This window comes from Pezoporus occidentalis, unplaced genomic scaffold, assembly GCF_034315485.1.
Source record: "Pezoporus occidentalis ecotype Australia unplaced genomic scaffold, CSIRO_AGI_Poc_V1 ctg109, whole genome shotgun sequence".
NCBI classification, from domain to species: domain Eukaryota; kingdom Metazoa; phylum Chordata; class Aves; order Psittaciformes; family Psittacidae; genus Pezoporus; species Pezoporus occidentalis.
In genome coordinates, this window is record NW_026912875.1 from 1,125,735 (window position 1) to 1,142,380 (window position 16,646).

The following is a 16,646-nucleotide window of genomic DNA, read 5'->3' on the forward strand; positions in this document are numbered from 1 at the left end:
GCGGTGGAGGGGAGGGCAGTCTGGGTGTTGTTTTGTTGTTCTTATTGTCTGGGTGGTTTTAATAAAAAAAGCAGTGCTTTATTAAACAATAGTTCAAGTTTGTCAGTTTAAAAATCCTTATTTCTTTGAAGTAGCCAGTTGTGACCTCTGAAATGGGTCATGCATACCAGTATGTCCCTAATGTGACCATTAGGATTAGAACTGGGATGGAACTGAAGGTGGGGGTGTGAAGAACTAGAGATGGGGATGAAATGTGGTAAAGGGATCACTGGATATGAACCAGGAAGTTTGTGGGACTGCTGATGACTGTATTAAAGAGATGTGGTGAGTGGGCAATACTCATCTCTCAATGGCAGATGGAGGCAGGGCTGCTTCTGACCTGGTGCTTTCTGTGGACCAAATACTTCCAAGTGCCTTTAGACAGGTCTTCAGCATACTTGTGCCCCAAATCAGGTAGGCTGTAGTAGCTTTTGCCACAATTTTTGCCCCTTAAAATTGAGGAATAGTTGAAGAAGCTTCTTTGACATGCATATTTCACATACTTCAGAAGAAGTGGAGTGCCAAACATAGGTCAGGTGCAAGCTGGCTAAGAGACAGGGAACAGCACAGGCTGTAGCTGTGTGCTTTGCATTCTGTGATCCAGAGTGCATGGCTGGCCAGGGCTCTGCCTGCCTGGGGTGCAGCTCTCTGCTGGGGCAGGCTGGGTGCTCACCCCATTGTAGCCACTCAGGCACTCTGTGTGCATGTGCATGGGGTTGTGTTACCTGTGAAAGCCAGTGCAAATGAAGATCTGTGCCACTGCTGTGGCTGTGCTGAAGTCTGGTGGGGGAGTGCCTTGGCGTGCCGGGCTCCCTCTAGGTATGCTGTGGCTGGTGTGTAGCCTTGGGGAGCAGGACGGCTGGTTTTCCTGCCTGTGCACGGACTATTTGAGGTAGGAGGCCAAGAGTGTAGCCTGAAGGTAGGGGTTCTGGTGCTGCTGGTGTGTGGGATGTGGATGAGTAGGCTCAGGTGTCCTGGGGTGGCCCCTCCTGGTAGAGGATTGCTTGCACAATGCTCACTGTAAAATGACAGGCGCTTTTAAAATTCCCCTCTTGGTATTTCAGGCAGGCAGCAGTCACGACACTGCCAAGCACTCCCATGGGCTGAGACGGTCAAGCAGCATGGCCAGGAGAGTTCTCCTGAGGATGCTTTAATACACACAGGCCTAGAGACCTGTCTGGCAGCGTGTGCTGGGTAACTTAACTCTGTGTATGCTGCAGTCTCTTTCTACACAGGAAAGGAGTCTTTCTGAAAGAAAGAGAAGATAGGGAAGGTACAGAGATAGCCCAGCCCTAGGCCATACCCTATCTCAGGGAGGACTCAGATTCCTTCAGATTTGGGATTAACTTCAAATTCCTTAATAATGGTGTTCTTAAAAGTGCAGTAAATGTGTACATTTAGGTTATTGTCAGTGTAGGCATTGAACATCCTGAGTTGTGCCTTTTTTTTTTTTTCCTTTATACGTGCTTGTAAATCATGTATGCTGAACAGCAAGAGCATAAACTTCCATCAGCTCGTTCTGTATCTCATGCCTGTTTTCATTAAAGCGTAGGCGGGTCTTGGGACTCTTCCTCATTCCCCTGGGGACACACAGCTAGTGTTCAACTGCCTCTGGTTCAGGCTTGGCAAAACTCCCCAACAACCTCCCCAAAACTTGTGCTGTGCTTCATAATACAACTGATCGGTTTCTGGTTTGCTTGTTTGTGGTTGACAAATGATGCCTTTCAGGGTATTTTTCCTTGTTAGAGAGTCACTATTAAGTTGAAAATACTGTAAATTTCAGAAAGCAATACTAAAGTAGTTTATATGAGGTGTTTTAGCTGTTGATTTTTCTGCACTTTGCTATAGCAGCTGAAGAAATGGGAATCTCCCAAGTACTGGACAGTATTAACAGATTGAACACCCCCCCATTAGTTATTTTTTCCTATAGGGGAACTGTGACTTTAAAAGAAATGGATGCTGCTCCTGGCTCTGTAAGCCAAGTCTCTGCCAGGATGCAGTTTCACATTACCGAGAGATGGTCGGCTGCTGTGGCCTGCTGCATCCCCAGCCAGCATTGTGGTTTTCTCCCCGCAGGGTTGCTGGTGCTGATCTAATTCTACAGAGCCAGTTCAGGGAGTGTAATTGAGGGAAACCAATCCTGAATTAAGAAAAAAGGTACCGAGTAACAAACAGGGTGGAGTGGGGGATGCCTCTTGGTAACCTCTGCATTTGGTGGGTTTATCTGGAGTACAGAACCCTAGGGGCAGCTCGGCACGAATCATGTTGTCATCTCCACTTGACCTCTTTTAGCCACGCTGAAGCTTGTCGTTTCTCTGGCCAGGGAAAGAAAACAGGATGAGAAAAGCAAATCCTACCTATTTTAAATGTTTGGTGCCACCACCCCAGTAGCTTGTCTATTAAACTCTGTGGTACCAGGAAGTTGGTAACTGACTGGGAAGGTAAGCAGCATTCCTCAGCTGTGTGCCTGACATCCCTGCAGGGATGAAGAGCAGCCTTTAAAAGCTGCAGTGGTTAGGTTTAATTCATGGTTAACTTCTAGTTTGGTGTTATAGTATGGCAGAGCAGCACATGTGCAGTGGTCATTTCTCAGTTCCCCTTGCCCTTCAGCAGCTGCTCCTCAAAACTTGCAAAATGTGAGCAGTAGGCTTGGAGGAATGCAGTGTGTGGTGTAATCACAGCTCTTCCTTCCCCACCAGCTTCCTCTGAGCAATCTGTTTAATTTTTTTCTGCTTCTGTTGCATTACTTTGAACTGCTTTGAACGATGTGAAGACAATGTACTAATATGTACTAAAGCTAGCATTTCCTATATTGTTGTGCTATTTCACATCAATCATATAATCTTAAATATGTTACAGTTTCAGAGTTTTACTTTGGAACTTAAATGTCCTAAAATTATAACCTGCCTTCATTGTGACAAGGAAAAAAATAATAAATTTAACGCACAGTAGCAGAAACCATATTCTTTCCACCTAATTTTGCTACATGCATCAGTTACGCAGTGTTTGTGTGTAATACACAAGAAGTGAATGTTTCAGGTTTTTTAACGACAGTTCCTCAAAGGAAATTTTCTCATTGAATGGAACAAAAGGATTATATAAAATCAGCACTTAAAGCTAGTAGTACTGTAATACTGAAAAGTGTCAGTAACCTTGTGAAACTCAGTATATAATCCATTCAGTGTTGCGTTTTCCAGGATTCCAAAAAAGGAAAACATATATTCCCTGATATGTCCAGGCATGCATATTTTCCTAGTCTTTGCTAGGAATCAGTGAGTTTTCAAAGCATTCATAAACACTGATCAAGTATAAAAGTATTTTATAGAATGCTAATTTGCAATGTTGAGATAGCAAACTAATTTTAAGTCTTTCAATCACCCTCAGTTACCAGGAAAATTAAACAAGTACCTTAAAAAACCAAACCAACAACCAAACAGAAAAGTAACCAAAAAAACCCCACCAGTTCATTTTAAAAAATAATTTATGGTAAAACTCTATAGTGATATTAATGTTATTCAGAGTTCCTTTTGTACAAAGTGTGTGATATGGGCAATTAAAGTCCTGATATATTGATGACTTCTCTTTCTGTATGACAGCTTAAGGTTTTCTTGTTGTCCTCATCATCAGAGGAAAGTTACTAGCTGAACTAATTCATTTGACAAGACTTCATACAGGAAATAATTTTGCAGCTATTTTTTCTAACTGATACATATGTGATTTTAACACTGGTGGCAGGAGGCAGGGTAAGGTATGGAAATGCAGGCAGCTGCCTCTGAAAGAAACAAAGCTTCAAGGAAGCTTAACATGCTGAAATCAAGGGGGGCATATAATCTCCATCCTCGGGTGCTAAAGTACCAAGCGTCACATCAGTCCAGGGTTATTAACATCTTTTGCTTTGGAATATGGACTGAGGGCTAAAGAGGGCTCATGAAAGGATATAAAAACTCCAGGCAAGGGCAGTCAAGCTAGTCTGATCTCAAAATATGTATGACAGCCTTGCATCCTACTTATAGAGAAGACCTGGAAATTCAGAAAAAGGGGGTAAAGTGCAGTGTTAGTTTATCAGTTGCAAATTGTGCTTTACCTTTATTATTGTACCTTACCTAGCATTTGTGTTTTGTTAATGTGATTATATTCTTAGACAATGGAAATGTACCAAAGGTAATGTAGCCTTCAAAAAGGATCTGTTACAGTGTGCAAGAAAAAATTATCAGTTAAAATAAGGTTTGCCACATGAACTCTGAAATGGATAAAAAATAGTTTACTGAACCCAAGAGCTTGACTTGGTTTGAACCTTCCACACTCCCCTGTGATTTATGATTTGGAATTCTGAATGTTTTTAGCAACATAGTATGAAACTGCTATGCCTTGTGTAGTGTATGCCACTGAGCCACCTCATAGCATCTAGGCAGACTTCAGGGACAACTATATTAAAGAAATATTCAAGTTAAAATAAGTTTCCTAAGTTGCACCCTACTATTTATATTAAAAGATAGAGGTGGTGAGTGCTGTAATTTAATCTGATCTTCTTGGTGTGTGGAGAAAGTAGATGTTATCATGTCCTGCCTTTCCTGCTGGTGTGTCTTCCCGGTTGCTCCCCAGTTTGTTGGTCTCCCCCTTTGCCAGCTAGTCATGGTTGTCCCAAACCTTTTATGTCAGGTCATAGGAACCCCAAGAAGGAGTTTCTGGCATTATTTCTGCTTTTGCTCTGGGGAGCATGTAGGAGTGGGGAAGCTGATCTTCCTGACACATCTAGAACAGCTTGGGGAAAGAAGAGAAATGATCAGGTCTTCGATTCCCTGCTCCAGTTCACTGTAAAGCAAGCTCAGCACTGCTGAGCTTCAGGTGCCTCCTGGCTCCTCTTCCTAAAGGCATATAGGCCAGCTGGGAACGGCAGGAGTATAATACATGTCAATGAACAGTGTGTCTCCTGCACCAGGTGAGGCACTCAGCTGGGGTTCTGGTGGTGGGATTTTTTTTCTTACTCTGCCAGTGTAGTGCAAAAGCAAATCACTTTGGACAGGTAAGGGAATTGGCTCTGAAGTATTGATTATGGTTCCTCAGCCTCTTCAATAATCTGATTGCCCCCAGTGTTGCAAAAAACTTTGTATAGTTTCTGTAACACCAGCTAATTCTTCAATACTATTCACAAGTTATGCTAACTGCATTGTCTTTAGGAGTCAGTATGTCAAAGTCCTTTTGCAAAGAAGCAGACACATTATTTGGTGTTTGGTGGTGCAATTCGATCATTTCTGGCTGCAGTCTCATTTTCATGAGGTGCAGTTTGCTTTTCTGGTGGAAGGGCCACTGGAGAGGAAGGGATGGAGGGTTGGCTTCATGCTTCTCTCAACTCGTTCAGAACAGCATGCACCACAGGTGGAGCAAACAGGGAGAAGAGTATTTCCCTCTCCCAGCCTTACAGTATCTCACACCACAGCTGGTAACCTGCTAGGCAGCCAGCTGTAGTCTTGTGGGTTTTTCACTATCTCTGTTACATTGTGCACTGCAGCTTTTTATTGGCGAATGTCTGATGTTGCTGCATCATGGCAAGGCCATTGCAGGATGTTACCTTCTACATCACAAGCACTATACAGATGGGTCTTGGTGTGTTACACTTCATAAGCTTCCCCTCATTTCTCAGACTGAGGAGTCTGCTGTGGGCTATCTTTATTCAAAACTACTTTTGTTTCCATTTTGATCTTAAAGGCACAAAAGAGGTCAAGACAGGAAAATTTGACCAAATTTTCAGAATGTGATGATCAGCCTTCTGGAAGGATCAAAAATTATGCAGGCACACATTATTTGCGTTTTGTAGGAAAGAAATTATCAACATCACTGCTGATGAAGTCTATGATGATTATTTGTGTGGTTAAGAACTGCTGGGGCAGGGTCTGAGGCTGCAGAGGAGGGAGAATCTGAGACTTTGATGAATATTTGGGGTAATGAACCTGAGGTAATGTATGATGTGCTACATAGGACAGCGTTAGGGTTTGGCTTCACTCAAGAACTGACAGATCAAGATTTCAAGAAGGGAAGGGGGAGAATGGGGGAGTAGAATGGACCTGCTGCTGCTGCTAACAACCATTAAGAAACTACAAAGCCAGCTGCTCTCACAGCAGAGCTTGATCCTTTCAGTGCCTTTAACAGCACAGTATATATTCAGAGGAGAGGAATTCATGAGGCTCTATGGACCTACACCATGGCATTACACAAAAATGCAAACCTGAACAATGGGTGGCCTCAGCGGTTCCATCTGGCTCGCCATTAACAAGGTTTAAGTAAAGTGGGTTTCCTTGGCTGTGTCACACACAATTTACACTTCACATGCTTTAACTTTGGAGCCGGACCAGAGGGAGCACCACTCTAAACACACGTGGCAAGTGTCTCCTAACGTGTGGTAAGCACATTTAGTATTATGCTCTTTGAAAGTTACAGAGTAGTAGCATTTAGATAATTTCTAAGTACTGTTTGGAAAGTGCAGATTTTTTGGCTAAATCATTACAAACAAAAACATTTCAACAAATTAGAATTACAATCAAACATTGTTTACTCAAAATACTTTAAGGACATTATAATATTAGTGGTTGGATTCAGCTAACAGCAGAAATTATTACAGACCTGAGAAATGTTACCACCACTATTTCTGAATACTGCAGTCCACTTTTAAGCTACAAGAGGTATTGATACATGGAAACATATTCTGTTACAAAGCACTATGCTTTCAGAGCTACCAAAATATTTAGTTAATAGCATAGTTAACCATGGCAAATAATGACCTTTAAAAAATTCTAGCTGTAGAGAGCAAGTGCTGTATCAACAGGTATGTTAGCCTGTTAATTTCTGTGCCATTGAGTGTCATCAAGTACTGGAATTATCACAGCATTTTTCAAAAATCATGCTTTTTGTCTTGGCTTTGAAATGCTTCAAGGGAACCCAACTGATCTATAGGCTGTCCCATTCTTGAGTATAAATTCAGTTGTTACTGAATGAGTATCAAAGTTGGGAATTCGATTGTGAAGCTGTTTCACAATCTATAAGACAAGCAGTTGCACACTTAGCTATATGATAAAGATCTAAGGCGATATCCAGGGAGGAATACAGCTATTGTTGCTGAAGAGGTGTTCAAGTCATTCCACAGAGCAGGGCTAGTGTTGTACTGGATGACAAATACTACAAGAAACCCAGGCATCTTGGTTGCCTGCTACCACAGAATCATGAGTTCATTAGTGGAGCATAACTTCATACTCCTCCTGAACAATTAAAATTGCATGCCATAAAATGATCAGAAGTTGTTGACTAACAGTTATCCTGGTGATGCTGGTAGTCTCATCCTGAGCAAGCATCCTGCCACCCCAAACTTCCTTCTTGGTGAAGCTGCGCAGTACCGCTGTGATGGGACATGCTGCTTTTAGAGCTTGGCTTCAGCCTCACCAGCATTGAACAGCCCTGCAGCAGCTTAGTACCTTCCAGACTTTGCCAGCAGGTGAGCCAGTGTCACTGCTGATGGCCTCCCTTACATGCCAGTAATGGAGGGGTTGGTGTGGGTGGCCCAATGCTTGTTTAGCCCTCTCCTTCCTCTGTTCTGCTCTGACCCACCCTCATGGTCCCTCTGTGCTGCCCTTTCATATCTGTCACAGAGAGAGGAATATCTTTAAACATTACATTTCAGTTTCTGGCTGTATGCAGCAGTCTTGTAATCATAGCCATGATTATTGTAAGATGCCATTTGACAGGCACATCAGAGTTGCCAGTCTCCTCAAAGTTTCCTGCCCACTGCATTTGAGGTAACTACAGGCAAAGCAAATGGAGCTGAGAAGTCATCTCATGACTAATTGATCACACACCATTGACATTCCCTTCTCTTTTCCCTTTTTAGCTACCAGACTCCTGTCTGTGAGCAGCAGCTTTTGATTTAAGCCTTATCTTCATGACAGGCTCAGAAAATAGAGAGCTGTTCTTGCTGAGTCCTGACAGGTGCAGTGCTTCCACACCAAGCATTGCAGTGGAAAGAAAAGGAAGAAAGAATAATGCACCAAGGCAGAACCTGTGAAGAAGGTAGGAGGGAAATTGTCCACCTGCAGGTAGCACTTGCATGAGCATCAGGTAGCAAATGCCCCAGCTATGCTATGCATGAATAGAGAGAGATTCACAAAAAAAAAAAAAGATGAGTTAACCTTAAGTAGAGGAATAGGGAATACCTAAAAGAATGGTGTAAAAACATATTTAGTTAGAGGAGGGAAAAGATGCATCTCTGTGTGCAGCATTTAGTGTCTATTTAACTCAAAGCACACTTTACAGCCAATTTAACTACTTTTTTTGTCAGTTAAGTTCTTTTCCAGCTCACTGTCTCTAACTGAAAGGGATTTACAGCTGTATACAAAACTAAGTTCAACATCTGCGTCTTGTGCCTGGATTTCCAGTATGTGATTCTTTTATCCAGCCTTCACATACACACTCCTACTGCTGCAGATCAGATAAATTAAATATTATGATGGTTATATTCGTGAATCCAGGTAGAAATTCAGTATGGAGTTGCGTAAAGGCTGTGTGTGCGTGCTGTGGCCAGGTGTAAGTCCCAGACACGGGGTGTGGTTCCACATAGATTTTTCTCTTGTAAGAGCATTTGAGGATGACAGGAATCTCACTGCTTAATCTACTCCCTCCCACCTCCTGCCAGTGTCTGTTACACTCTCAGTTGTGCCATTGCAGTGGTTTATGGTTTTGCTTCAAAGCTGGAGGTGTGAGCTGAACCAAGCTAAACAAATACTGCAAACTGAAAAATGCAGATGAATTAACTGAAACCTTTTGCTGTTCAGAGTTGGCTAGCAGTTTCAGTTACTGCATGGATCATCCTCAGGAGTTTTTGAAAGCTGATCATATGTCTTCAGAAGTATTCTTGTTTAGAAGGGGTCTGTTTACAACATTATTATCTTCCCCTTATTTTCACATTACCAAAGAAAAGCTGTGAATGAAATGTGAAGTAGTTGAGCTGGAGTCCTGGTCACTGCTCACAGTTCCGGATGGGTTGGAGCATTCGAGCAGGATCCCTGGCAGTTCTCTGCATTCTGCCTGGCGCAGCACACTGTTGCTAGCTTGTTTCACAGCACGGAGTGTGAAAACAGAAGGGCACCCCAGGAGCTGTCGCCGATGCTGCCAAGACAGCAAGCAGCAGTCACGCTCACTGTGCAAAGCTTTGCAGGAAACTGGGATGAAAGCTAAGCGCAGTAGTTTGTTGAAGACATTCTGGTTCAGATTTTTGCAACATGTACGAAGTGTTTTCTGCATCTGATTCTCATCTTTTGTGCTCCCTGCTACCAGGGAATGAAAAAGACCTATGGAGAGTGTTTCCGTGTTTGTGAAAAGTCCATTCAAGGTCTTAATAGCCCTTATTTTCTGTCTAATGTTTGGATTGTAGACAAGAGTGAAATGATTTTACACAACTTGTCTATGACTTTTAATCCCAATAGTTGGACAGCAGTGAACTAGCCATAACAAAGATGACAATTTCAAAATCAAGTATTTTATGCATTGTCTGGGATGTGCTTGATTCCTGCCACTAGTTCAGTGAATGCCAACTAATTTGTGACTTGATGCTGTATGCTTGTACTATTGAACCATATCTTTTTTTTTTCTTGCTTTACCAGATACAATCCTGAGGGGCACAGACTCAGATCCTCAAAGCTACAAGGATCTTGCTTGCCTCTAAAGTCAGTAGGACATAGGCATTTTAATACCTGTAAATACATACACAAGAGGGTCACACAGGCTCCTTGTGACACAGAAAGAAGGTAAATGCCATGCTGTCCATCACCAGCTTCTGAGCCTGGGAAGGATGAGACTTTTCATGAGTTAAATTTGTGGGCTGTGCTTGAGGTCCAGAGACCTGGGTGGGGACACTGTCTTCCTCCATTCTGTAGTCATTTAGAATTGGGTATTTTGGGGTATTTTGGATATTTAGAATTAGAAGGTTAGTAAGGAGAAGGGCCACAGGGATCTCGATTTAGGAGTATAGCTTTCTGGCCTTCCAGGTTTTCAAGAGTGACACTGGTTTAATAAACAATTAGTTTGTTCCTGGAAGTAGGCAGTAATCATGTAGGAAGCGTCAGACCTGTGAAGGTCTGGCCTTTGTCTGCTATGGCTAGAACTGTTCAGGTATTACTATTTTCGACCACACAGAAGGCATTGGGTTTCTGGATTTAATAACTGGGTGCTGCCAAGAGCTTCAAAACTTGAATTTACTTGCTGTCTCTGTCTTCAATCAGTTAGGGTTTCTACTGGACAGCCAGCAACTCAGTGCTGTAGTTTACACCTGTGCTCCACAGAATTACCAGGTTGGCTCCTGAGCCTTCCCCTTCACCTCTATGGCCCAAGCCAGTGAGCAAGCTTTCACGTACACAAAAGGGTCCCTTAGGGTTCACCACATACTGTGCTCAGTGTGAAAAGCAAGTCTTCCCTCTGTCAGGAGGTTGCTGTGATCTCCAGATGGTTGTTGTTCAGCCTTCTGAAGGACTAGTGATTGATGGCTTGGCTTCGCAAGCAAAGAATTGGGAAGGGCTTTAACCACGCTTACTACAAGCATGATGACCAAGGGCATGTGGGATATCCAAATCTGGTTGGAAAAGAAGGCTGCTTACACAATCAGGAAGTGTCCGACCACAACTGTCAACTCCTGAGCTAACTCAAGCTACCCATGCGCTGGTCCGCCCACATGAAACATTGGATCTGCAGCTTCCCATTCACCTTGTCACCTACCATTTAGACCCTTGCCTGTCCATACAGACAAGTGAGAGTAAGCGCCTCCAGCCTGTGCAGTGGATTTTTTAGGTGAAGTGCAGCTTGCGCAGAAGGACTAGTAGATTGTAGGTAAGAGACAGGGGTTTCTCATCTTCACTCTGTGGGCAACAGGGGTCACTGACCAGTTACAGGGGGATTACATCCAGTGGCACAAGCAGCACCAGGAGGTATGGGGAGAGACTGTTCCTGAAGAGGGCAGGCAGTGATGGAGGCTCTGGGCAGTACAGGGTAAAGAGTTCACCTACAAAGTGTGCAGCACCTCCTAAGACTGGTGATGTGGTTTTTACAATGGTGCAGTAATACAGGTACCTAACACTGACCCCTGATACAATTTGTTGTTGCACAGATGGCAGGTTGTGGCACCCGTACGCCAACCCTCAGGAGTTGCTTTGAGAAAGGGTTCACGCGAGTGGAGGACGCCGACAGGGTGGTAGGGACCCTGCTCCAGCCTGTTGCTGAGCAGCTGGGCTTCCTCACTCTGCTTGCCAGCGAACTCCCTGCTTCCTCTGCCCAGAATGGCCATTTATCCAGAATGGAAAAAACCTCAAACAGACCCATGCAGTTCCAGTCTTAACATACAATTTTGCTGCTTTGCACAGTGAATGCTACTGGATAACTGAAAGGTTGCTTGGTTTGGAGTACAGGTGAGCTGTTAAGGCACAGGCATGGTGCTGGCATTCATCACTCTTCCAGTTTGTGACTGTTTTCAAAATTGTAAATTCAGGGCTTCCGTAATGGAAGCTTTGGCTTGAGTGTGAATTTCTGATCAAACTACAGGTATGTTTGTGCTGTGCTTGGTGAGCATATCCCTTGTGCTTTATATCCCAGTGCAGTTTGTAATCTTCTGTTCCCTTGCACTGATCATGACTCGGGTGCCATTATCTTGAGCTGGTCTTTGCTTTCAAGCATTTTATTTTATTTAAGTCTAGGGTTCCTGTTTTATCTAAATCTACTAATGCAAAGCTCATCAGTTATGCTAAGAAAATTGATCTTTGGCCTATCAACATCCTTATTGAAATAATTTATTCATTCTTTCTTAACCTGAAAAGCTGAGTGTAAACAGGCAGAAGACTCAAAACACATTACTCCTCTACCTTGGCTATAATTCTTTGGTTTTCATTTTTCACCTTTGTGATTTATGCGGCATTATGCTTTCAAGCATTCTGTCGACCAGCAAACACAGATGTACAGGTAGAACTGAGGGGCTTCAGCCTGCATTGCTGCATTGCCTCACACCTTGTGCCAGCCTGACCTCTGCAACCAGCCTTGCACCTACTTGGCAACTGTGACTTTTTAGTATTCATACACAGTGGGAAATACTTTTCTCTGTTACACTATTAAAGTTAATGGAGAGTAAGTTTGGGGAAGTCATCAGAATTGCTCTGGATTTACACCTGTGTGACTGAGAGCAGAATTAAGGACATTAAGATTCTCTGTTTCTGGAAAGATGAAGTATTTTTAAAAGTTTTATAAACCTCATTGTTATCATTTTACTGGAGAGACATCACAATTACTAGATCTCAAGAGGGATCTAGTGATCTAGTTTACCACATATAGTGAAATGATTTCTGTTGCATTTTATAATTTTTAACTGTACAAAGAATTAACAGAATTCAGAGAAGGTATTAAACTCAAACCTGTGTGTGAAATTTATTCATTCTTTCTTAACGCCAAACTAAGAAAATGAATTTAAAATGTTTTTATATGCACAAATGTGGTTTTTATTTTTAGGTACATAATTATAGAGACAATCAACAAGGAAGATATATTTCCTGATGAGATAGGGCAGAATAGTAGAAAATGGCATTAGTTCTCTTTTAATTCTCAGGGATTGAGCAGTCTGGGACAACAAGAAATGCCTGCCTCAGGTGGGAATTAAAAGCTTTAACATATGAGGCTAAATCCTGTTGCAGCTGAAATCCTCTTTTCATGCTTTACTGTTGCTTCTGCATTTTTATGTGGAAAGTTTCAAAATATTTTTTTAAGATGTTGAAAGCCTTTTAAAAATGTGTTGTATAAAATGCTGAACACAGTCATTTAGTAATAATGTCAATATATAGAACTAGTCCAGTTTAGACATCTTAAGATGCAAGTTTGGAAAAACGAGTTAGGAACTGACTGCTTTCTTTCTCAGTCAGTGCCTCAGAGTGATACAGATTTCCCTTACCAGTAAAATGTGGCTGTAGAGCATCTGAATGGTGTAATTGCTCTGGCAGGTATCGAACGTGTGAACTTATAGGTGCCATTTCAAGGAAAATCAGCCACCATGTTTGATGTTCTTTTGTTGCACAGTTGGGAAAAGAAGCCTGCGTGTATTTCATGTGACATAACTTATCAATTCCATGAGCTCTGGAAGCAACTCCTATAGAGATAGCTGGCATGTTCTCTTGGCCTCTTCATAGTGAGTGTGTCAACAGTAACTGTCCCTTTATTTCTGATGAATGCAAAGAAGCTGGGAGTTGCTGGTCAAATCCTGCAATCCTTAACACTTCTGAAGCCTGTATTTATCTAATTAGTGATTATAGTAGGAGATTCCATTTCAAAACTATCATCTAAGTCCATAATCTCCTCAACAGATACAAAATTATAGACTCATTTAGGTTGGAAAAGATCTTAGGATCATTGAGTGCAGCTGTTAACCTCACACTGCCAAGTCTACCACTAAACTGTGTCCCTAAGTATCTACACATCCTTTAAGTCTCTTCAGGGATGTTGAGTCCACGTTTTCCCTGGGCAGCCTGTTCCAATGCTTCATACAGGTGTTTCTGAAACTTTGTGCATTATACCAATTAATAAAGGATACCTAAAGTCATATGACTCTAAACTGATATTTGGAGAAGGTTATGAACTTCCACAGCAGCCTTCTTCCTTCTTTTCCTCTGCCACTACTTGCTTCAGTGCTCCAACCTACTGCCAGGATGCCATTTGCTGTTTCCTGCTGTTGTGAGAAGCTGGTGTTACTTGTATTTGCTGCAATTTTTAGTGATAAAATAAGGAACAAAAGGGAAATGGAAGTTTTTAACAACTAATTTCCAGTTACCTACTACCCTTTTATCTCATCTGTGGATTAGCTGATCAGTGGGTGTAAAAACCCTGGAACTGGCTCTGCTGAGAGGCAGATAAGGTCAGGCGTGCCTCTTAACTCATGAACAGCACCTCACTGACCCAGAAAGAGTTGAGCTGGTCTTATGCATTGTGCATCCTTATCCATATGGCCAGGAGGCTCAAGCCATCTCTGTGAAGACTTCTGGTGTTACTGAACTATGCTGCTGGGCATATGCAGACAACTGCAGAGGCACTGAGCCGTGATTTCAAGCACAGCCAGCGAAGGTCTACTTAGTTCTGGCTACCCCCATGACAGCTCAGTGCTGTACCCCAGCTAACTTTGGCAATAGGCTGCAAATGTGGGTACACATTGCAGTGATACCCAGAGCAAACCTGTCTGTGGCAGCCTCTCCGCCAATATCAGCTATGGAAAACACTGGTTTTAAAATTACTGCATGCAGAACTCTTTTAATTAATGCTTACATGAGAAATTTGTGGTTGAGAATATTTGTGTGTGTGGCTACATAATGCAAAAAGATTAACAGTAGTAGACTTACTTGAAATCATGGTATAACATTTCATGTTTGAAATGCATGATGTACGACTGTTTAAAACATAACTTACTTAAACTGTCACTGATCTTGTATCTGCTTTATCTGAATGGGTTAAAGATGTTAAAATATACACATTCTTTCCACACCATATTGATACTATTGGAGCAAACCCATCTTTCATGTTATTTAATAAAAAAGACCTCACTTTGTAAATTGTTATTTTGGGAGTTCTTAACTCTCAGTATATAGAAAACCCTTTTGTTACAACACATGAAAGTATATCCAAAGCATTCCTCTGTGAGGATGCATTTCATAAGGATTTTTATGTGATTATGTGAAAAATAGTTTCCCTCCATGCCTTTAAAGAGGGCTGAGTGGATAGCAGAGATAAGGTTTCATGGAAAGGAAAAAAGAATGGAAGCAACATTGTCGAGGTTGTTTTTTAAGAGCTACTTTTCATGTAGTCCTTTCCATTTTTTGTGGAAAAAAAGACTGCATCTTGTGCATTTTGAGCCATCTTTCTGATTCATTGTTCTTGATTCTCAAAAAAAAAAACCCAGCATCCACTTTCCAGTAAAATATTAGCAGATTTTAAACAAATTTATTTCCTGACAAACTTAAGCTCAATTGTATCCCGACAGGCCTGATTTATCAGGCAAATGCCTTACGTTGTTTGTCAGCTTCTTTGTTGGGGGGTGAGGGGGAGGGGAAACCCAAGCAGCAAAAGACCGTAACCTATTGTTATTACTTCTGCAATACACTGGGGGAAATAGATTGATTTAGAACTAACCACAGAAAACTAGTCAATCTGATGCGTTTACAACGGAGCATTTTTGTGTATTTATTTGTAACAAGAGTAAACATCAATATTAGACCCTGTGTTATTGGAAGCCTTGAAGACAGTGGGTTTGTGTCAGCATACTGCTGGGGCTATCTGTAAGATGAAAGAAGGCAAGCTTAAAAAAAATGGAGGGACGTTGTTTTTCTCATGAAATTGAAAGTCTCCAATCTCTGGTATTTTATCCTGTGTTGTAGGATTTGGAGGACAAATAGATAGGTGAGCATTTTTTTTTTACTTCATCTTTATTTCTTATGGGGGTTATCCTTTTTTCTTTTTTTTTTTTTCAAGGCTGTTTCTGTTAATCTCAAAAAAGTAAAGCACAGGAAATTTTCAAACTGAATTTCACTGAAGAACAACAGCCTGTAATTAACTTTCCCAGCATGTTGCCTCTGCTCAGTATTTTGAAAGAACAAGGGGTTCAGGGTAGCAAATACTCACAGGATCAGTGCAAATCTGAATGTGGCCCCAGTGTGCTGCTTTCTGACTTGATAGTATGCCATTTTTCAACATACTTTGTTAAAAATAAATACAGTTTTTAAATTTATCTGATTTTTTTTCATGGATTTATAAATGAGGATGTGAGTGGTTTTCTGCCTTAGTGTGACCCTGCTTGCTGGACACACCATAAATGCTGTGATGATGATGCTAAATGCTCCATTCTCTGGTTTATTTAATAAGATAATTTCACTTAACCTTAAAGGATTTTTTTCTGTATTATTTCAGTATTTGGTATTTTGAATACTAATACCTTATTAGCATGTTGTCAAAGCTACCTGTATTCACTCCTGCATTCAGCTACAGCTCAGGAATTAAAGGTTGATAAACAAAATGGCATAAACCCCAGCAATGTGCATGTGAGCAGAAACATTCCAGCAATTTCCCTCTCGGATGGTGCGGGTAGAATGGGTACATTCAGTGAGTCTTGTGTATGTCTCATTGACTTGCCAGTGATTTTCGACCTTTAAAAACAAAAAGCTGGGCCACGTTTCTGTGTGTTAATTCCCCTCTGGGTGCGGGAAGCGGGGCACGGCTCAGCAGCAAGGGAGAGCAGCCATGCATGCCTCTCTCCTGCACCCCATGGTTTTTTAAAATAGCATAGGCTGGCTTGATTCCTCCTGGGATTTAACACCGCTTAAAAGGTTTGGGGGAAGGGAGAAATCTCCCAAAACAATTCCTGCAAGGGAATCCCCAGTAAAAGCCGTGGAGAAAGAAGTGAGATGCCAGAGGAGCTGGTGCTCAGTGTGGAGCTGCCAGATGGCCACTCTTTGGGGTGTGCAGGGTTCCCCGTAGCCTTCCACCCTTCCCCTGCTATGTGCTGCTGCTGCTCCTCCAGCTTGTTCACCTGACAGCCAACCAAACTTTATTTTGCAGGG

At 42.1% G+C, this 16,646-nt stretch overlaps 1 protein-coding gene across 11 annotated transcripts in view; it reads left to right on the forward strand.

Moving 5' to 3' along the window:
• Window positions 1-16,646, forward strand: part of LIN28B (lin-28 homolog B) — a 100,959-nt gene that overhangs the window by 73,793 nt on the left and 10,520 nt on the right. The gene's annotated exons all lie outside the window — the stretch shown is intronic.